This window comes from Perognathus longimembris, chromosome 7 (assembly GCF_023159225.1).
Source record: "Perognathus longimembris pacificus isolate PPM17 chromosome 7, ASM2315922v1, whole genome shotgun sequence".
Lineage (NCBI taxonomy): Eukaryota > Metazoa > Chordata > Mammalia > Rodentia > Heteromyidae > Perognathus > Perognathus longimembris.
In genome coordinates, this window is record NC_063167.1 from 47,196,121 (window position 1) to 47,217,015 (window position 20,895).

General features: G+C 42.7%; 1 protein-coding gene across 2 annotated transcripts in view; it reads right to left on the reverse strand.

Moving 5' to 3' along the window:
• The window catches only part of Gng12 (G protein subunit gamma 12), a 128,890-nt gene that overhangs the window by 47,405 nt on the left and 60,590 nt on the right, over positions 1-20,895 (reverse strand). The gene's annotated exons all lie outside the window — the stretch shown is intronic.

Consider the following 20,895-nt stretch of genomic DNA (forward strand, 5'->3'; position numbering starts at 1 on the left):
GCCAAGGCAAAAGTGGGTGACTCCTTGGGAGCTTGCTGCACCCAGGGCAAGAGTTGTCACTTTGCCTATTCCTTACCCTCTCTTCTGGTCCGTCTACTTTGTGCAGCTCATTCTAGTGTCACAGAGAATCTGTGTCCCTGCCTGGGCTGGTACAGGGGGGACCTCTACCTTTGCTCCCAACACTTCTCCTCCGTCTCCCTTTACTAGTCTCAGCACAAATTGTTAGGGGGATGGAGTGTGCTCTTTCAGGCCTGATTGCCTCTTCAGCTCATTCTGCCTCCGCCTGCCTCCCATACCTCATGCTCCTGTGGCACCTGCACTCACCATTCCCACCCCACAGACCTCCGCCTACCTCTATGCCTCCAGCTCAGGGCGTGGCATCCTGTCCAGGCAGCTGCTCAAGGCAGATACTTTGGAGTCTTCCTGGACACCCTTCTCCTTCAGCACACCCCTTTGCCATGTATATTAGTTTGCTTTGATTCCACTGCCACCACCCTAATGGGCCTCTGAGCAGCTCACACTGGATTATTTTACTGTTATGCAGCTGGTCTCCTTGCCTTCCTGCTGGCTCTAAATCTTTCTTCTTCACTCAGGATCTTTCTGAAAAGAAAATCTGTGTCCCTCCTCGTTTAAAGCTCTTCCACAATTCAGACATTGCTTCTTCCAGGAGGCCTGGATTACAAGCTCTCCCAGGCCTGCGCATTTCCAGATGAACGATGCACATGCTCCCTGGGCTTCTGCTACAGCAAACTAGAACAAGGTCCACCTTGTTCTCTAGGCAACAGATGTTTGTTGGTTTTTGGCTTTTTTTTTTTTTTTAACAATTCTCTCAGTGGTGGACACACTTTTGTCTGCTACTTTTTAGACCTTTATTCTCTCCTCTGAGCTGGTTGAGTCATTTCACTCTTTGTTCATGTGACCAGGGTAAATCCAGATTAGTCTAGGCCACACAAGGGCCCAGTACACTTGTCAGAAGTGAGTTCAAGGGCGGGCATATTATTTCTTTCCAATCAGCTACGAGAAGAAGTTAGCTATGTGGCTTCAAAGGTCTTTTCATGTTAAAGGAGAGAGCGTGGGGATGGACAGTTATTTATCTGCCCTGACACTGGGAGACTGGGATACTTGCAACTTTCCAGTGGCCACAAGGAGAGTGAGCTGCTACTGGGAGGGTGGCATAATGGGAGAAAAGCACTTGCTAATGGTGTTGTGCTGCTGTATTAGTGACCTGCAGGCAGTAGGAGACAATAAGTGGCCTTTGGATTGAGGCTAGTTAGTGCTGAATTTTCTGTTACGTGCTGCTCAAACAAATATAATGTCTTGGGTTTTTCACTTCCTACTATGTCTTTGAGGTTCTTAGGTACAAATCTTCTTTCTTCTGTTAGAATGTAGGCATTTGAGGCAAACTTGCATGTGATGCATCCTCTATCTCTGGCTGTTGGTTTAATCTCACCTTTGGACTTGAATGAACAGATACCACCATCTTGTGGCCTCACACTTCAAATCCCATGTCCCTTAAGATGAGCCTTCTTTAACGGATTTTGTCTGTTTCTTTATTTCTTAATGTTAATACAGGAAGAAACATGAAGAAAACAAAAAAGTGCCATGGTGCATTTGAATGACAAACCTACCTTACCTATCCTTACACACTCCATTGCACTGAGCACATGCCTATGCAAAATGCATGCTCAAGATGTTTGCTAAGTGAATAATTTAATTTGCCTCTGATGAGTCAAGAGCACTTAAGACTTTTGTAATGTCCTAGAGTCATAACAATGAACACTAATCATCAACAAATTGTGCTAAATTTATCCTGGTCCTAGGACATCACTAGTGCTTTCTGTTTGTTTATTTGATGGCCTTGGTACTATTAAAATGCTAAAGCTTTAAATAGAACAAGCAGAGCTGGGTAGGTACAAGGAAGTAAAACCTGGGTACATACTGAATGCACGCCTTTTTTGTGCCAGGCCCAGGAGCTACAGCCACTGGTTACACAGACCAAAGTCACCAAGGGACCTTGCAGTCTAAGATTGGAGAGAAAGAAAAGCAACCTAAGGAGTGGAGAATGTCTTAGAGGTAGGTAGAGGGTACAATAAAGATTCAAAGGCCAGATACAGGGAAGGCCCCTCCAGAGGAGCAATTGCACTGAATCAGAATGCAAAGAAGTTCATCTGTCAAGGAGGGAAAAGGCCAAGAACAGTGGTTCATGTTATAATCCTAGTTACTCAAGTGAAGATCAAGATCACAGGACCCCAACTCAACCAATAAAATCAGGGTGTGGCAGTATACTGTCATCCCAGCCATGTGGGAAGTATAAATAAGAGGATCACAGTTCAGACTGGCCTGGGAATAAATGAAAGACCCTATTTAAAAAAATACCTAAAAGGTAAAGGGTTGAAAGTATGGCTCAAGGAGCTGAGCACCTGCCTAGCAAGTACAAAGCCCTGAGTTCAAATCCAGTACTGCCAAAAATAAGAGGGGAAAAAAGAAAGTAATATGAAAGAGCAAACCACATTCTGTTTGCAGTGAGTGAGACAAGGCTCAAGTTTAGGAGACCTGTTGAAGGGCTGCCACAGTAATTCAATGTAAAGTAACAGGGGCTTTTCTGGCTGGAAACAGGTTGGTGAGCAGTGATACTGGGCATCAGTACACAAAAGCACATGATCCCATGGGTGTTGCTCAAAGGTGATTGCTCTGGGTACTAGCCTCCCAGTTTCTGGGTTTGGGACAGGAAGTGGTTTGAATTGAAGGCAACATGACAGGATGGAGTAGTTTTAAATTTTCTTTTTGCTCTGGGTGCCAGTGGCTTATAGCTGTAATCCTAGCTACCTGGGATGCTAAGATCTAGAGGTTCAAGGTTCAAAGCCTGACCAGAGCTGCTCCCCCCCCCCCAAAACAAACAAACTCCATTCACTAGAAAAATGTCAGTATGGAGATGTGACTCAGGTGGTAGAATACCAATTGTGAAAAAGAAGCTAAAGAGGATGTGTGTGTGGGGGGGGGTGGGGGGAATGACACTGAGCTCAAGTCCTAGTATTAACACCCATGGGTTTTTTGTGTTTTTTTTTTTTCTTGTAAGAATACTTGTTAGGATAAAATATGGCAGCCTATTGCTTTCAAAGAAGAAGATTAACTCTTACTGAGCCTCATATGTGTGTGCATGCAATATGTGTGATGTGAAGTCCTATCTCCTCAGCCACCCCATCATCCATAGTTATATAAGCACCAGGGCGGTCTGGTCCCAGAATGGCCACTGATTCCTCTATGACCCAGCTCAAGTGGCTATTCTTTTTTGGTCCTCTGCTTTTCCTAAAGTCCTATCAAGTGACTAGGCCTCACTCAAACCAAAGAACAGACTGGATGGAGGTGGATGTTCTCAGACAGTGGACTCTGCTGAGGTTCTGGTGTGTACCTCAGCCCACCTGGCCGGGCAGGGCCTAGGCAGTCCAGGGATTCTAGATACAAACACCTTCCTCCATGCTCCAACAGTATAATTTTCCTAAATGTACAGGTAAGAGAAAACAGTAGCAAGCTCTTCTCCAGAAGGGAAGTAGGGAAACCACCATGGGAGTCCTGAGCTCTTTAGCCTCTCATTCACATGACTGCTAGTTACTCAAGTGTCCACTCACTCACTAATGACAAAGCCAGTACCAACTGCATCCAAGTGCATGCTGGGAAGGTGACAGGCAAGGAGGGCTCATGCAGCATTGACAAATGGAGCCCTTTCCACTTAGCTGTCAGTTCTACAGCTCCCGCCTTCAAGGGCACCTTGCTCTACTACTATCTTCTCCCTTCCAGCAGCCTTCAATTTGCCCTTTGCTATTGATATAAGTGCTTTTGGTTATGGTGGAAAGCAGTCTTACATTCACAGGGAGAAAAATTTAGAAGGAGAAAGGTAGTGCTTGTCTCAAGAAGGCTGAACTAGGGTTTCTGGCTGGAAGGACTTGAGATGACTCAGTTCCCCAAAAGTAAACAAGCTGCAGAACCAGGCCTCAGTGCTCAGCTCAGGTCTTGATGGGGAGGTCCCAGTCTTGTTTTGTTTAGGTTTCCTTCTGTAGTGATACATTAAAAAGAACAAGCAATGGAGTCCCCGGGATTGAATTAGTATACCTGGAGAATGATCTATGTGACCCAAGTCCTGGTGTCCCTCCTCTGATTGTAGCAACACCACAATGGCCCAATCTGGTCATGGTGGCCAGCTTGCTGATGCAGGCAGTAATGTTCTGCACACTCCCTGACCTCAGGCTGGTGTCAGCACTGGGCAGTGTGCTGACTAGGGGCGGCAGGGGTGCCCGGTGTGCATGGGTGCAGACATAGATGGTACAGCCTGGAAGGCGGGACTCAACACCCTGGCAACACCCATGCCCTGGCTTTTAGAGGCTTCAGGGAGGACACTGGGTACACTTATCCCAGAACAAACACAAGAATTGTCTTTTCCAGGAAAAAATGGAAGAAAATAAAACGAGCTATGATGTTCCCTGTGGAACCGTTTCCTGAACATATTTGTTGTAATAACAACTTTTTCTAGCCTGTTCCAATGGAAAAATGTATTACGACTAATGAAGTAGTTAGGAATAAATTCCAGCATGTGTGGCAGCTATGCATCCCGTAATGTGAATGGAGACAGGCAGGGGAGTGGCTGTGAGTGGGAGGAGTGTTAGGCCTGAAGGTTCCTCCTTAGTCTTCTCTGCATTGGTCAATTAGAGTCGCTTAATTATTCCATTCAATATGCGCTTATCAAGTACCTACTATACACAAAATACAATGGGAAGCAGCCTAGAACTATGGTTACAAAGTGTACTTTGGAATCAGGTGGAGCTGGTCTTCTGGTCCTTCCATGCCTTCCCTAAGTGATTTTGACAAAGCTCGACAACCTCTCTGTGCCTTGGTTTCCTCCTCTGTAAGATGAAGGTGGTAACTACCCACTTTACAGGGTTCTCCGAAGGAAAGTATCAAAAGGAAAGCTCTCAGGAGGAGTGCCTGACTTGTACTTGCTACTATTGTTATAATATTTCTGAGCCTCATTTTCCTCACCTCCAAAATGGGAATAATACCTACACATACCTCACAGGGATGCTATAATGATTAAATGGAAAATGATTAAATGCATGTACTAAATGTGTATATACTAAATCTGGGTAACTGCTAAACTTACAGGAATCACCTCACATTATTTTACAAATAAAAACATTTAGTTATAAATGTCATGTCTCATGTTAAAAAAAATAGTTTCCTTTGACAATTTCAGCAAGGAACATTTAGAGACACTGTATGCTCTTACCATCTCTACACAGTCCCAGTTATAGTACAAACACTGCTCTGTGCTGATTATACTCCCCAGTGAGACTCCTAGGGGTCTAATGTCACTCCAAATAGTCTAAGCTGCCCGGGCATCTGTGTTGACCAGTACCATCCGCTCTACTATTTAAGAGTCTATTTTAAAATCTGGCTCCGGGAAACAGAGAACAAGCACAAAGCCCACAAGCTTTGGTACTTGGCTTGGCATGGAACAAAAGAGCCGTGTCTTATAGTATCAAATACCAGAAGTATCCTTCATAGTGCTGACTGTGGCGAGCTTTTTCCACCCAGGCAAATTGCTGTGTGTGTTACATGCATGTGCTGGAATAAGGGCCCTGTGAGGTTCCAGTGTGTCTGAGGTCCTAGGGGTGTGAGAGCAAAGTTGTGGGCTGTAATCCACACTTGGCTCCAATGTCCATGAATGCAAATCCTGGAGCAATTCCCAACCTCTTCAAGGCCACCCAGCCAACTCAACCAGAGAGAACTAGTTTCTCATGTGACCCCTCCACTACGCAGGGCAATCAGCTTTGTCTTTCTCTGATAGTTGTCCAATGCTGACACCTAGTGTCCACTGAGGCACAAACACGGCCTCCTCAAAAGGCTTACCAGGCACGCTACCTAGGACCGACTTGAGGGGTCTCATTCAAGATGAGAAAGTAGCCACAGAGAAATGGAGCCACTTGCCTAAAACCAAAGCCAAGATAGAACTGTGTGGAAAACCAGGCTTCAGAGTAGGACCAGAGTTCCTGGTCAGACTCTGCCTAAATCCTACCCACAGGCAGATACTTCCTGCAGTCATTTAGCAAACATCAAGTGAATAGCCATACAGGCATTGTGCCAAGCTGATGAGTACGTGCCATTAAACAAACAGGACAAGCCTCTATCCTCACAGTTTGATGAGAGAAGATAAACAGGGAGTCCACCTAGCTTCTGTGTACTATGTACTGAGGACTTACCCTGCTGCCAGACAGAACCTGACACACACTAATTTACTCACCTAACCCTTGACTCCTACACAGGAGAGAAATATTTTTGCTTTTAAAACAAACAAGGGGACATTTAAGTTACATTTTAAACATTAGGTATGTTTTGCCTTTCTACGGTGCAAGTTGCTGAAAATAAGATTGTGAGACTAGATATTTTTAAAAATTCTTTTTTAAATTAAAGACATGTTTTAATATATCTTATGGAACTGGGAGTTGAACCCAGGGCCTTATGGACACCAGGCAAGTGTTCAACCATCAAGCTAGATCCCCAGCTTGATACAAAGAGATTTCTAAAAGTTCTTTGCAAGCCAGGCACCAGTGGCTCATGCCTGTAATCCTAGCTACTCAGGAGGCTGAGATCTGAGGATCACAGTGGGAAGCCAGCCCAGGCAGGAAAATCCGAGACTCTTATCTCCAATAAACTACTCAGAAAAAGCTGGAAGTGACACTGTGGCTCAAATGGTACAGCACTAGTCTTGAGCACAAAGTGGCTCAAGGACAGCATCCAGCCCCTGAGTGAGTTCAAGCCCCAGGACTGGCAAAAACAAAACAAAACAAAACAAAGCAAAACACAAAAAAAAAACCCCACAAAAAAACCCCATTCTTTGCAGCTAGGTTCTTTTCACATACAGGGATTTTTTGGTTAGAGGTAAGACTAGAAACCATGTCTCCTAACCAAAAGTCTCATTGTCTTTCCATAGACTGTACTAGTTAATGTTTTTGAACAATAACTGATGTTTTTTTTGTTTATGTGACAGGCTCCAAAATTTTATCAGATCATACACTCTCCTAACAACCTACGAGAAAAGTGGGCAGTCTCAAGATAAATGGAGATGACTCAAACCTATCTCAGTTATAGGATTCTTAGCCACTGCTCTGACTCTGTTGATGTAGTGACAAGGTGGTTTATAAAATGTATATATCAGTGTCCCCAGGCTCTCAGGATGGTGATAGACAAAAAGTCTATGCAAATGGCTCAAAGATGAGTTTCTGTCTAGGGAAATGGGGATCATATAGCTTAACAATACGCTTTAGGGTAACACTGGGTCTCCAGATATATGGAGAGCCTTCAAAGCTGTCAGGCAAAATAGCCTCCTGGTTTTATTTATGCTTCTAATGAGTAAAAGCATTTCCTGCAGTTTAACTGAGTACATCAAAGTGCAGAAAACTCTTCATCATGGCACTGCCCTCCACCTTCATTCCATCTTGCCTGCCTATGCAGCACCTACTTCATACTAGGAACCCCTGCTACTACTGTGACCAGATCTCTCCATTCTCTACCTGGGAAAGCAGACCAGGCAGGACCTGGAGCTTCCTAAGTCATATAAGGCCTGGGAGTCCCCTCAAAATGCTACTAAAAATGAAAAAGAGAAGTTTAAGTTCAAAACCACATATCTCTATATGTGTGTACACACAAATGGCAACTGACTAGGGTGCATAAAAATTCTTTTTTAAATTTTAGGGTGTATAAAATGTAATGAAGCTGACAGAACGTAACAGAAATTGACAATGTAGCTATACTTCCTCCTAACTCTATGAGTTTTTCTAACGCAGTTGAAACTATTTTCTGCTGTATAATATTCTTCTTTTCAGCAAGAGAATTTCTCTGTGTGATCATAAACTCTTTATAAGTTTTGTGTTTCAAAACTTTTTGTCTTTTTTGTGGTGGGATTCACTTTTCTGCTCATACTTATCTCAAGTTCCCAGACTCAAATGATCCTAGTTTTCTCAACCTCCCAAAGACCTGTAACTGCAGGTATGTGCTACTGTGACTGGCATTAAAACTCACTCTGACCCAATTTCTAACTTAAGAGAATAACTGTAAGAATAGCACAAAAAAGTCTCTTGCATTCACCCACCTAGATTTGGATACCTCAAATGTCAACATATTACTGTCTTTGCTTTAAGACCCCCTTGCCCTAGGGGAGGGAGGGAGGGACAGGCAGAGAGAGAGAAGGTAGAAGGGAGAGCAGGAAGGAGGCAAGGAGGAAGAGAGAAAGAGCGAAATGAGGCATATGATATCATTTCCAAATACTTTAATGTATATTTTATACAAATAAGGATACACTAGGCTGGGAATATGGCTTAGTGGTAGAGTGCTTGACCTGTATGCATGAAGCCCTGGGTTCGATTCCTCAGTACCACATAAACAGAAAAAGTCAGAAGTGGCACTGTGGCTCCAGTGGTAGAGTGCTAGCCTTGAGCAAAAAAAGAAGCAGGCCCTGACAAGCCCCAGGATTGGCAAAATAAATAAATAAAATTTATATGGATACACTATAATTACTCAAATCAGGAAAACAATCTCATTCAGCTTTTGACAATTGTACCAATAATGGTCAATACAGCAAGAGTATGTATGTATGTATGTATGTATGTATGTTTGTTATGCTGGTCCTGGGGCTTGAACTCAGGGCACTGTCTGTGAGTTTTTGCTCAAGGCTAGTGCTCTACAATTTAAATGTACTTGCAAAAGAAACCTCCATCAATCATCTATTGGGTTTTCACCAATAATAATTAGATTCATAATTTCCATGTGTAAAAGAATTAAGGCCATTGATCACTTGGCTATCCTACAAAGGGCGAGTGTCTATTCTATCTCAGACTACACTATATACTTAGCCTTTTATATATGCTATAAGCTGTAAAACATATTTTAATTTGGAAAGAGAAAAAATGTATTTCATTGACACAAAATGTGTTGTTCTTCTCAAGGCTCTGTCTATCTCTCTATCCATCTACCCATACACCACATATTCATTACGTATCTACTCTGGGCAGTATCCTGGGTAGGAGATAAAGTTCTCAGGTAGAGACATTTCATATTATGGAATGTGGTAAAGGATATAAAATACATAGCTTGATGCAATCTAGAGTATCTGGAGGAATACTGAGTATGGTAGCTCCTACTTATTATCTTAGGTACTACTTAAGAGGTTAAGAGTGGGAGAACTGAAATATAAGGCCAGCATGGGCCAAAAATTTGCACAAGCCCATCTCAACAAATAATCTGAGTGTGTGAGGTTTAAATAGGAGAGATCATGGTCTGGGTTGGCCCAAGCCCAAACAAAATAAACAAACAAAAACACCCAAACATATCTAAAAAAAACCCCTCCCAACTAAAACAAAAAGGTTTTGGTTATGGCTCAAGTGGTAAAGTACCAATCCAGTGAACATAGAGCCCCGAGTTCAAACTCTAGTACCTGCCCATGAGAGAGAGAAAGACTATCTGGAGGGATTGCTCTAGGGAAGAGTCTGGTTCTTTGGGAGAAAAACAGACCAGTACAGCTGCACAGGAGATTTTAAGTTCAACATCTGTACAGTCAACCAACAACAGACTGGAAATGTTTTTTGGGGAAAAAAATCTTGTGTTTGCGCTGAGCATGTACAGATCTTAGGGTACGATCTACATAGTTTAACAATTTTTTTTACAGAGTATTTGTTTATATTATATATTAAAAAGCAATCTAGAGTTCATTTAAAGATTTAAGAATATGACTCTAGGCTATGTGCAAAAAGCGCATCATTTATAAAAGCAACTTGAGCTTCCATGGATTTTGGCATCCTCATGGGTTTGAGAAGGGGTCCTAAAACCAAACCCCTAACTTACTTACCATGAAATTCCATCAAACTGTCTAAAACACTACCCTTACTAAAAATACAAATTCTGATCTGTCCCAGATACCCATTTCCAAAGACTACCCTTCTCTTCCCAGACTGCCCTAGTTAGCAGACACCAAAACTTTAGCATGTTGTAGCTGCTGAATGATAAAAGCTGGAAAATGTTCTGAAATGAAGAGGAATATTGAATATGCTTATGAGCTTTCTTACCCCAGCCTTGAAATCACCTGATATCATGGAACAATTGATAGATTAAACTATGTCAACTTTAGGCTAATGATCACTTTCAATGGTAGAAAGATGCCAAGGAAGAAAGAGTGTGTGTGTGTGTGTGTGTGTGTGTGTGTGTGTGTGTGTGTGTGTGTGTGTGTGTTCTCCCAATAACAAGGGTGGTAGCTGTGGCCACAAGGAAGAAAGAGGTGGTGTGTGTGTGTGTGTGTGTGTGTGTGTGTGTGTGTGTGTGTGTGTGTGTGTGTGTGTTCTCCCAATAACAAGGGTGGTAGCTGTGGCCACAGGCAAGGAAGATGATTGTTTATAACTCAAGCTTGGGTTCATCTGGTCTAGCAGGAATTCCAGCTCTTCCCTGACTCACTGTCATCTCTGGATTTCACCAGGGATCTCCACCAAGAAGCCCCAAATGAGAACAGTCCCATAGGAACTAGTCCTAGGAAAAAATCTCTCTTGACCCAAATATGTCAAACACATGTTACTGTCAATTTTTTCTTAAATACAAATGATATGAAATGAAAAAGTAGATATGATACCTAGGAATATTTTCAGTAGTTATGAGAAGGTCCTGTCAGATATTAAAAATAATTCACAATAACTTACATGTGTATAACTTACATGTGTATACTTTTTTCCTTTTGTATCTTCCTTTTATGGAAAAATAGCCCCAAGTAAGTAATTAGTCTGCTGTATGTAATAAACAGCCTCTTAACAGTGTCATGCCCTGAAACTCTTAAGTGTGTCTCAAGTGTTTCTGAGAGAGGAAAAGAAAAAGAATCCATTAAAGCCATAGCTAATGTAAACACTATGATTGCATCATCCACTGGGGATAAAGATCCCAAACAATGAAGATGATAAATATGTCATCCAGAGATGGGAAGTTCCACTGGGTGCACAAAAGACAGTAGATGAAGTTTTTTGGTTTTTTTTTTGGCCAGTCTTGGGCCTTGGACTCAGGGCCTGAGCACTGTCCCAGGCCTCTTCTTGCTCAAGGTTAGCACTCTGCCACTTGAGCCACAGCGCCCCCTCTGGCAGTTTTCCAGTTTTCCATATATGTGGTGCTGGGGAATCGAACTGAGAGATTCATGTGTAGGAGGCAAGCACTGTTGCCACTAGGCCATACTCCCAGCCCAGTAGATGAGGTTTTTATGAAGCCTTTACTAACACAGGAGATAGTAGAAAAATAAGTGTGTCAAATTTGGTAAATCAAAAGAGTTGAATAACTGATACAGGACTAATAAAGATATACAATCAGATAATAGCTTATAAGTTGTTATATTTCACCTATTATCCTTTGGTGTCTGCTTTGTGCTTTTCTTTCAAAACTATATTTAAAAAGGTAGGGAAGCTGGGTGCTGGTAGCTCATGTCTGTAGTCCTAGCTACTCACAAGGTTGAGATCTGGGGATCATGGTTTTACAACAGCCTCACCAAGACAAATTTGTGAGACTCTTACTTCTAAAAAAAAAGCCAGAACTAGAGGAGTGGCTCAAGTGGTAGAGTGATGGCTTAGCCTTGAGCAAAAAGCTAAGGCCAGTACTGGCACACAAAACCAAAGCAAACACCAAAAAGTGTAGGGAGCAATAGTGAACTTATCACTACTTATGGCCTTGAGTTCAAGGTCAGTACTTGAACAAAACACAACACAATAAACCAAAGCACCAAAAAGTATAGGGAGCAGGGCACTGGTGGCTCAAGCCTGTAATCCTAGCTACTCAGGAGGCTGAGATCTGAAGATCATGGTTCAAAACCATCTGGGGCAGGAAACTCAGTGAAGCTCTTATCTCCAATTAACCACTAGAAAACTGGAAGTAGCACTGTGTCTCAAAATGGTAGAGAACTAGCCTTGAGAAAGAGTTCAGGGTCAGCATCCAAGGAAAGTTCAAGTCCCTTAACCAAGAAAAATGGATTGGGAGTAATAGTGGAATTGCCATTTAGGGTCAATACTGGCACATAACATAACAAAACAGCAAAACAAAATCACCAGAAAATGACTGGTGTAATAATGAAATTGCCACTTGTTAACCTGTTAGTGACTGGAAGCTACTTCCTGGCAGTTTTTAATAGCAAGCACAACTGAGCCAATACAAATAATTTAAACTAGCAGGATTAAATAGAAAAAAGTCTTGTTTTATGCTTGATTTTCTGTTTCATTGCAGTCTCAAGGAGGGAAAGAAAGTGTTTGTCCAGTGATGCACTGCTCTAAGTAGCACTGGTAGTTGGAGTCTTGAACAATGCCCACTGAAAATTTAATAGTTATGAGCCTTAAACCTGGTGGCATTTTAAACATTTTACTTTGTTTAAAATAATGGCCTCGGGGCTGGGGATATAGCCTAGTGGCAAGAGTGCCTGCCTCGGATACACAAGGCCCTGGGTTCGATTCCCCAGCACCACATATACAGAAAACGGCCAGAAGCGGCGCTGTGGCTCAAGTGGCAGAGTGCTAGCCTTGAGCGGGAAGAAGCCAGGGACAGTGCTCAGGCCCTGAGTCCAAGGCCCAGGACTGGCCAAAAAACAAACAAAAAAAACCACACACACACACACAAAAATAATGGCCTCAAGGCTGGAAAAACAGAAAAAATAAAAGAAGAAAAGAAAACAAAAGATAAAGTAAAAGGAGCAAATACACCTAACAAGTCCTTTCCACAGTAAACAAGGATGTCTTAGTTGGCTCTTTTTAAGTAATTCCCTAGTTCTCCTGCAGGGGGCAAAGTTGGCTCACATTTCAGTATCACTGAAAACTCCATTTTCAGTTTGATTTTTACATTGTGTTTGCTACAAAGATGCTCATTTACAAAAGGGTTTCTTCTTCTATTTCCTCTGAATGCATTTCACATTGACTGATGAGAATAGAATTCCAGCCCTTTTGTGCAGGAAGAGATAAAGGACATCAGGACTGGGAGTGGGCATGGACACCTCAGCAGCACAGCAACATTCTGATGGGCTGGCCAGCCTGTTCGAAATCTTGAGGTCAGAGCTATGGTTCTATGAAAGCTGATACACTTTCAGATATATTCATTTTCTCTCTCTTTTCCTTTTTCTCTCCCCCTCTTCCCTCCTTCCCGTTTCATATATTTTTTTTGTCATTCAGCACTGTCTATCTGTCTGTCTTCCCTCCTGCAGCCCTATGTCTCAGAATTTTCCACAGGGTCTACCTTGGCTAGCTGACCCCTCCCACTCTGCCTCCTCTGCAGGGCCTCTCTCCAAGCAACCACAGAGCTGCTGTAGGTTTGAGAGCTTGGCTTTTGCTTCCTGCAGGAATGGTGGAAACTTTCCATACTGTGGAGGGTTTCTGGTGGCTAGGAAGGAGCCCACACAGCAGTTCCTGGATGAGACTTTCTTTCCCTCCCTTTAAGAGTCAGGAGTCCCCTGTGGGAGCTCAGGTCTGGCCACATAGGGGCACGAAGAAGGGACATACATAGGGCTAATGCCTATCCCTACGGGAGGCAAATTTGAGTTTTACATCTTGGTGATTCCCCACAGCAGGGCAGTGGTGAGGCCTGCAGGGTATGACAATCAGTTCTCCCTTGTCCAGGCATACACTTGATTTTTGTGGGTTGAATCTGACATGATTTGAGGGTTCTCTCTAGATAAGAATATGTAGTTAGGAATGCTACATGAGCTACAGAGCATGGGAAGAGGTAGTATCCTTGAAAGACCATGAACTTTATGCTTCATCACCATCATTATTAGTTCCAGGGTAGGCCCTAGTATCATCAAAAAAGAAAAAAAATATTATTTCCCCAAGAAGAATGTAAGTATGACCCAGCACAAAAGTGGGCTTCTTGCAGGGCAGTGGCTCACACCTGTAATCCTAGCTACTCAAGAGACTGAGATGTGAAGATCACAATCCAAAGCCATCCTGGGCAGGAAATTCTTATCTCAAATTAACTACCTGAACACTGGAAATGGGCAGTGCTAGGCTGGAGTAAAAACGTTCATCAACAGCACCCAGACCCTGAATTCAAGCCCCACAACTGACAATCAATCAAAGTGAGCCTCTTGGTCACCTGGATAATCTACTCACTAAAGGTGTCCAGGCATAGGAGACAGTGTTAATAAAAATCACCTCAGCCAATAATGCTATGGCCCTCACTGTATGTATGCCCACACCTGCTGGGCAGAGCATGGGCATGTGGTCAGGAAAACTAGGTGGGGGCAAGGTTGGATCTCTACCCACCTGGGACTGCTCAATGCCCAGGACAGATCTCAGAGAACAGCTGTTGAGCAGGACACCAACCCTGTGCCAAAGCACAAAGCTGTTGCTCAGCATCCCATCTCTGTTGTGGTCCAGTGCTCCAGACCTGCCCGGACAAACCTTGCCCTCAGTTTGTGTCATCACAGTAGTTTAGACCCCATCTCCTCCTTTTCTGTTGTGGGAGATCACACCTCCTATGCAGACCTCCTTTTTGTTGGGCAATGCACAATAAGCTGATAGGAATTTACAGCATTTAGCTATACATGGTCATGACTATGTATTTTATAATCCTTGTAAAAGTAAAATATAAATTTCTCAGGACCCAGGACCTGGCTCAAATGGTAACAGAGTGCTTGCCTAGCAAGATCATAGCCTTGAGTTTTAGTCTCCAGTACTGCAATAAAAATGAAATATACATGTATACATGCATGTATATATGTATGTATACATATGTATGTAAACTTTATTATACACACACAAACACATATTTCTTTTAATCTGGCAGCACAATTACTCACCCTAATATTAATGTTGAAAAGAGGTGAGGCCTAAAAATATGGAAAGATTAATGAAATATGGAAAGTTGTTGAATTTGGTCAATGTAGCTTGTTTCCTATATTTTTAAGCCAATCTATTATTAAGTATTGTTTCTTATATAAAATAGTGAGAATAACATCTTGCATATAAAAGTGGCTTTATGAAGCCAAGGAAAAAAGTATTCCTCAAATTCTTATCTGTAAAATACAGGCAATACTGTCATAGGACAATAATGGCCACACTTATTTGTGTACTTACTCTGTGTGGGAGCCCTGTGTTAATTTAAACTGAGACTGAGGTTAAGAGACAGGCAACTTGGCAAGATTACAGTGATAGTTAGCAATGCATCTGAGTTTTAGTAAGGTAAGCCTTATTCTTATCCCTGTGCCTTGCTACCTCTGCACCTAGTATTATACTATGGAGAACTGATACATTTTGTGAGAGAAAAAATTTAAAAGCAGGTAGTTGCACATATTTTGGTTTACCTTCAAATACTATTTGATTTAAGAAAATTTCTCATGTTCCAAAGATTTCTAAAGGTTTTAAAAAATTGTCACAATGGCCTAATGCAACCTTAATATAGCTACTATTTTTTAAACATTCTGCACTGAATTTATTATGTTCATTGTTTCCGTTAACACAGCTGTCTTGCAAGGCAAATGGTACCATTCCCACTTCATAGATGAGGAAACTGACACTCGAGTTAAGCCACTGCTCAATGTATCTGAGTAACTGAGGAAATGTCAAGATGCTAGGCTATGTGATTGCATTCTCTACCTCCCCTCTGTAAAACGTATCTAAAGAGAAAGGTCTATTAGCTATTTCATGTTTCTATGGCTTTGAGTGGCCACTGGAAATGGCTATATTCTTTCAGGGAAAAGATGAGCAGTTCAGGGGGAGTTCAAGGTCTGCTTTTCTGAGCTCAGACTTCAGTATCCCTTGGGCAAGTGGCTCATATGACAGGTCAGCAGGAAAAGAAGGGAAATGAGGGCTGTGGTGGAGCTCACTGGTAGAACACTTGTCTACCATGCACAAGGCTCTGAGTTCACTCTCCAGCACTGCAAAAACAAACAAAAAGAAGGGGGTGGTGTTACACCTACCATCTCTGTTAACAGCCAGAAAAAATAACATGGCATCCACCTGAATTCATTAAAAAGTCCAGCTTTGCTGAGGAGATGAGATCACAAAGGAGATATCAAAAATATATTTAACACATTCTTAGATCACTGCCCTCAAAGTGATGCCAACTTAACTGACCAAACCACGCATCTTGCCAATATTTATCTCTCACTGCTTTGAGGAGCTGTCTGCATAGAGGGTAGGGGCCTAAAGGACTCATTGCTAGAATGGCCTAATGTACGAACAACAAACAATGTCACCAGAGAGGCTGAGTTGACAGTGTTTGGGGTGAAGAACACAGAGAAATCTGCCCTCCAAAGGACACAAGTATTAGAGCTAAGCTGCAAGAAAGGTGGAGAGGGCTCTAGGGCAAGGTGGAACACTGTGCATGACTTCATATCACAGAGTTCATAAACTGTAAGAAGCCTGATCAGCACGCCCTCATGAGGGGCAGCAAATCAGCTCTCAGATCAAAACAAACTATGTCAGGGGCCTGAGTATGGGAAATAGTGATTGAGCAGTTTCTAAACTTGTACTATCTTACTATGGCAGTTCTATCGACTACACTCTGGTATGTAGGTAGAGAAAAATTACCCAGGAACAAAAGTCAAAGGGTTCTATGTGGTTACAAGAGAATATAGTGACTGAGCCTCACTTTAAAACATTGCCATCAAGCCTCACTTTAAAGCATTGCCATCCAGGCCCATTCTCTCAGACAGGCGTGCACACCCCCTGCCTATCCATTTAAAGAGAACATTATAAGAAGCTTTGGCTTGGGAGGAGCAGCAACACCTTTCCAACAAGTCCAAGTCACCTGAAAACCCAAAGAGATGGTTTGGTAGGAAAGGAGGGGGCAGGAGAACACCTCGTGCCAGGATAGGTTGCAAGCAGGGGGTGAAGGACCTCTTTAGGGTGTTGAAATGGAGTTTCATGAACAGGTTCAGGGGTTAAGAGCTAATATAACAAGATGCTAAAGTGGAAGTTTCCACTGTGGCATCAAGATGCAACACTGGGAAATTCCAAAGCAGGGGCCCAGACTGTAATGTGGAAATTTCTGAGAAATCCACCTCACTGGTCCTAGGATCCATAAGGAGGATAGGAATGGGATGGGACCATGGAAAGAGAAGAGTACTCAATGAGGAAAGACCCTGATTCTATCACCCCAACATGGGTGGGGTGAAATGGCTGTGCTTTCTTTCTTTCATCTCAAGCCCAGAGATGGGGTTCAAAGGCATCACCTGAACAGCACAGCTACATGAAGGAGTAAAATGTGAGGGCGTGTGAGGATTGCCTACCATGGCCTACAGTAGAGTAGATGGCCTTGTCCCCTCCCCAGCAGAACCTGAAGAAATGTGAATACTCTTGGGAGCCTGCTTAGGTCTCTTCAGAACAGGTACTACCCGTAAGCTGGTGGGCGTGGAGTCAAAGTACTCAATGAGAGGGCTCGACTAGGAACCAGAAGCTTCTGAGGGAGAGCAACCAACCAACAGGAGGAGGGCACATCTTGATCGTGGGAGGTTCAAAGAGAAAGAGCCAACAGAGAGGTCCTGGAGAAAGCCACGGAAGGAATCAGGGGTGAAAGAAGTCCTCTTTCTCCAGGAGAGGGAGCGCTCTGGAGCTTGAAAACATGTGGGAGGAAGAAGAGAGAAAGGAAAGAGAGCTTTGGACTTGGTGTGGCTTTAGGATTTTTCACTACCTGAGTATCCAAATGGTGGGAAAACATACCCCACCTAATAAACTTAAGGGAACAGTGGGAAACAAGGAGAAATCCATGGCTTAATTGTCTTACGAACATGTTAATATACTGTTTTAGTTGCAGCTAACATTTGCTAAGCACTGACTGCAGGCACTGGGCCAAGGACTTCACAGACATTACCTCATTTGGTCCCCCTAACAACCCCATGGGGCAGGTATCTTTGTCCCTTCTGACAGGGAAGGAAACTGCAGCTCAGAGAAGTTAGGTCACACAGGGTTGGTAAGTAAGTAGGAGTTGTTGGGACCTGTACTAGATCAAGTATGACACCTAACCTTGAACTGCTTTATTCACCCAGATGAGTGGGGTTTTCAGGGAACATCTGTAAGTGAAGCAAGATCCTTCCTACCCTTCCTCCTCCTCAGGAGTCCCTGAGTGAGAAAATCAAAGTGAAGAGTTTGAAAAACAGAACTGCATAACCTCAATGCCCTCTTTCAACATGAGGACTCTGCAGTTCTATCATCTGAAGATGGGAAGGTGGAAAGAGGAATACCCACAGCAGACAGGGTAGAGGAAAAGGAGACCATGTCCAGAGGCAGCTGGAAGGAGCTGGTTTTAGCAGGTGGTACTGTAACAGACCTGGGTTCTCAGAATTACAGTCATGTGCATAAATACAGTTCATATAATGCACAGAAAGCACTTAGTACAGAGCCTGGTATTAGATAAATGGTAACTGGGATTGTTTACATATAAGTCTGAAAACCTCAACATATAATTTAACGCAACATGCTCAGCCACTGACATCACTGTGTCTGTTCCATCAGAAGCTATGTTTACTATGGATACTAAACTTCACTAGTTGATCCAAGGCCAGAGACAAATGCATAAGACTTAAACTAGCCAAAACTAATACAACTAGAGCAGGTCAGGCAATAATTCTTCAGAAATAGGAGAGCAGCTTAGTGGAGTAAGAAACTAATGGAAAGCATGATGCTTTTTCCAGCAGAATAGTACATGCACACAATTTCTGAAAAAAATTACAGAATGCTCACAGATCCATTGTCCAGCCAATCACTCTATGTTAAGGAAGAGTACTGCAGATCCTTGAGAAACAGGATGAGATCCACAGGACTCACCTTGGGGCCCTTCCTTCTGTCCTCACTACAGGTTCATGGTTGTTAGTCTGCATTGTGACACTAAAGTATTTTCATTATTCTTTATTTCTGCTGGTACTGGGGTTTGAACTCAGGGCCTATGCATTTTCCCTTAGGTTTTTGCTCAAAGCCTTGTGCTCTACCACTTAAGCACAGCTTCTCTTTTGGCTTTTTGCTGGTTCACTGGAGATAGGAGTCTCATGGATTTTCCCTGGATTGGCTTCAAACTGCAACACTCAGAGTAGCTAGGATTATAGGCATGAACCACTGGTGCCTGTAAACCTTTTAAGTTTGATGGATTCCAAGTGAAGAATTTCTGATTTCTCTTTACCTCCTTCTTCTGGTGATAGAGCTCTTTCTTTTTCCATGGAGAATCATTTCATGCAGTGCTGGTAGGATTTGCTATCTTTCAGGGACATATTGACAACCGTGGTCACAGAGATACTGCCCACTTCTGGCCACATTGATTCAGGCAAGGAATCAAACTGGGCCAGTCAAGATGAATCTCTTGTCCTATAGTTAGAACTATAAGAGCCAAGTGAGAACTGTGATCCAAGTGAAAATCATGGCTGGTGCTAGTGGCTATGGCCAGTGAGGGACAGTGTCCCTGAGAAAGAAGCTGAGAGAGCTAAGAAGGCAGAGTGCAGAGAGGGGCAGATGAGGAGAGAACATAAACAGTTGATGGGTAATTTTTAAGCTGTGTCCGAAGCTTGTGAAAGTTGCACATACCAGTCATGTAAGCCAAGAAACTAGTTTAGGGAAGATCTCTGTTGACTACAACAACAATAATAAATCCAATTAGAAGAAAAATAACTCCCCAAAGGAAATTTCTTTTTATGGACAATCCTTGTGGAATTTTGGCCTCTTTTCTAATAATAATAATAATCCTGACCAAATTAATATTGTCTATGAAGTTCCCACAAAAACTCTGGGTTTAACATAACTCCCGGGTCAGTCTCTGTACCAGTGAATCATCTTACGAGTATTGTCATCAAGCAGATACTACCTGTTTTAATAATTTTTTATAAGGTTACAAGTCTGAAGAAGAAAGCCTCAAGTGCAATAGAAATGCAGTTTATAGTTGACTACTATTAAACAAGTACGTGGAGGACATTCCATGAGCTTCTCAAACTTGCTCCAAAGGAACTGAATATTTCAGTATCGGAAATGGTCCAGAATTATGGGCATCAGAACAGAAGGATGCACAGATGTAGGGACAGAGAGTCACATAGGTCAAAGCAGTCAGGGTCAGTGTAAACTTTTGAGTATCAAGAAGCCATTCTATAGACTGGGTCATAATTTAGAAGGACTGGTAGTTGAAAGAAAGAGAATTCACAGAGTACTAGCAGAAGGTTGTTTTTCATTCTTTTGGGATAGGGATGGTAAGTAGACTGCAATTCAAGTGCCAAATCTGGTCCACAGACAAATTCCAAGGCTCAGAATCAAGGAGCCATGCCAATCTGTGAAGTCCACCATGAGGCTGGAGGGAAGGGGGGCGATGAATAAAGGTACTTGTTATTCCAGTAGAAACTACTATTCTCAGATCAAGCAAGGCCAACAGAGAAATGAATACCTGGCCTGAAGGGTTTTCTTGGACCACATTCAGGTGTTACATCATACTTAAATGGAGCCTGGTCCTTACCACTGTACTTACTGAAGGCATCCTTGGGTGCTATTCTTCTCATGAGCACTCATCATGAAGGACCTCTAAAGTCTTGGATCGCTCACATTGCTTCTTCTTAGTAATTTCTGGCCTTTTTCTTCTGGCCACTGTGAATTGTTACATGAGTATGTGTGTCCTGCCTGCTCAAAAGCTCTAGGGTCAATAATCTGCTGGCAAATGAATAAGCTTCCACCATAAACTGGGGCCTAATCTTACCTCTAACTTCATCGTACTTTCCTTTCCCAAACATCTCCATTGCCCTCTCTCCCCCCACTTTTTTTTTGTTGTTGTTGGCTTGCACTCTGGGTCTGGGCGCTGTCCCTGATCTCTTCAGCATGTTTCACTTATATGTGGAAGTAATAATACACTATGATTTTAAAAGGGAGACCTTTTTTTTTGGTGACA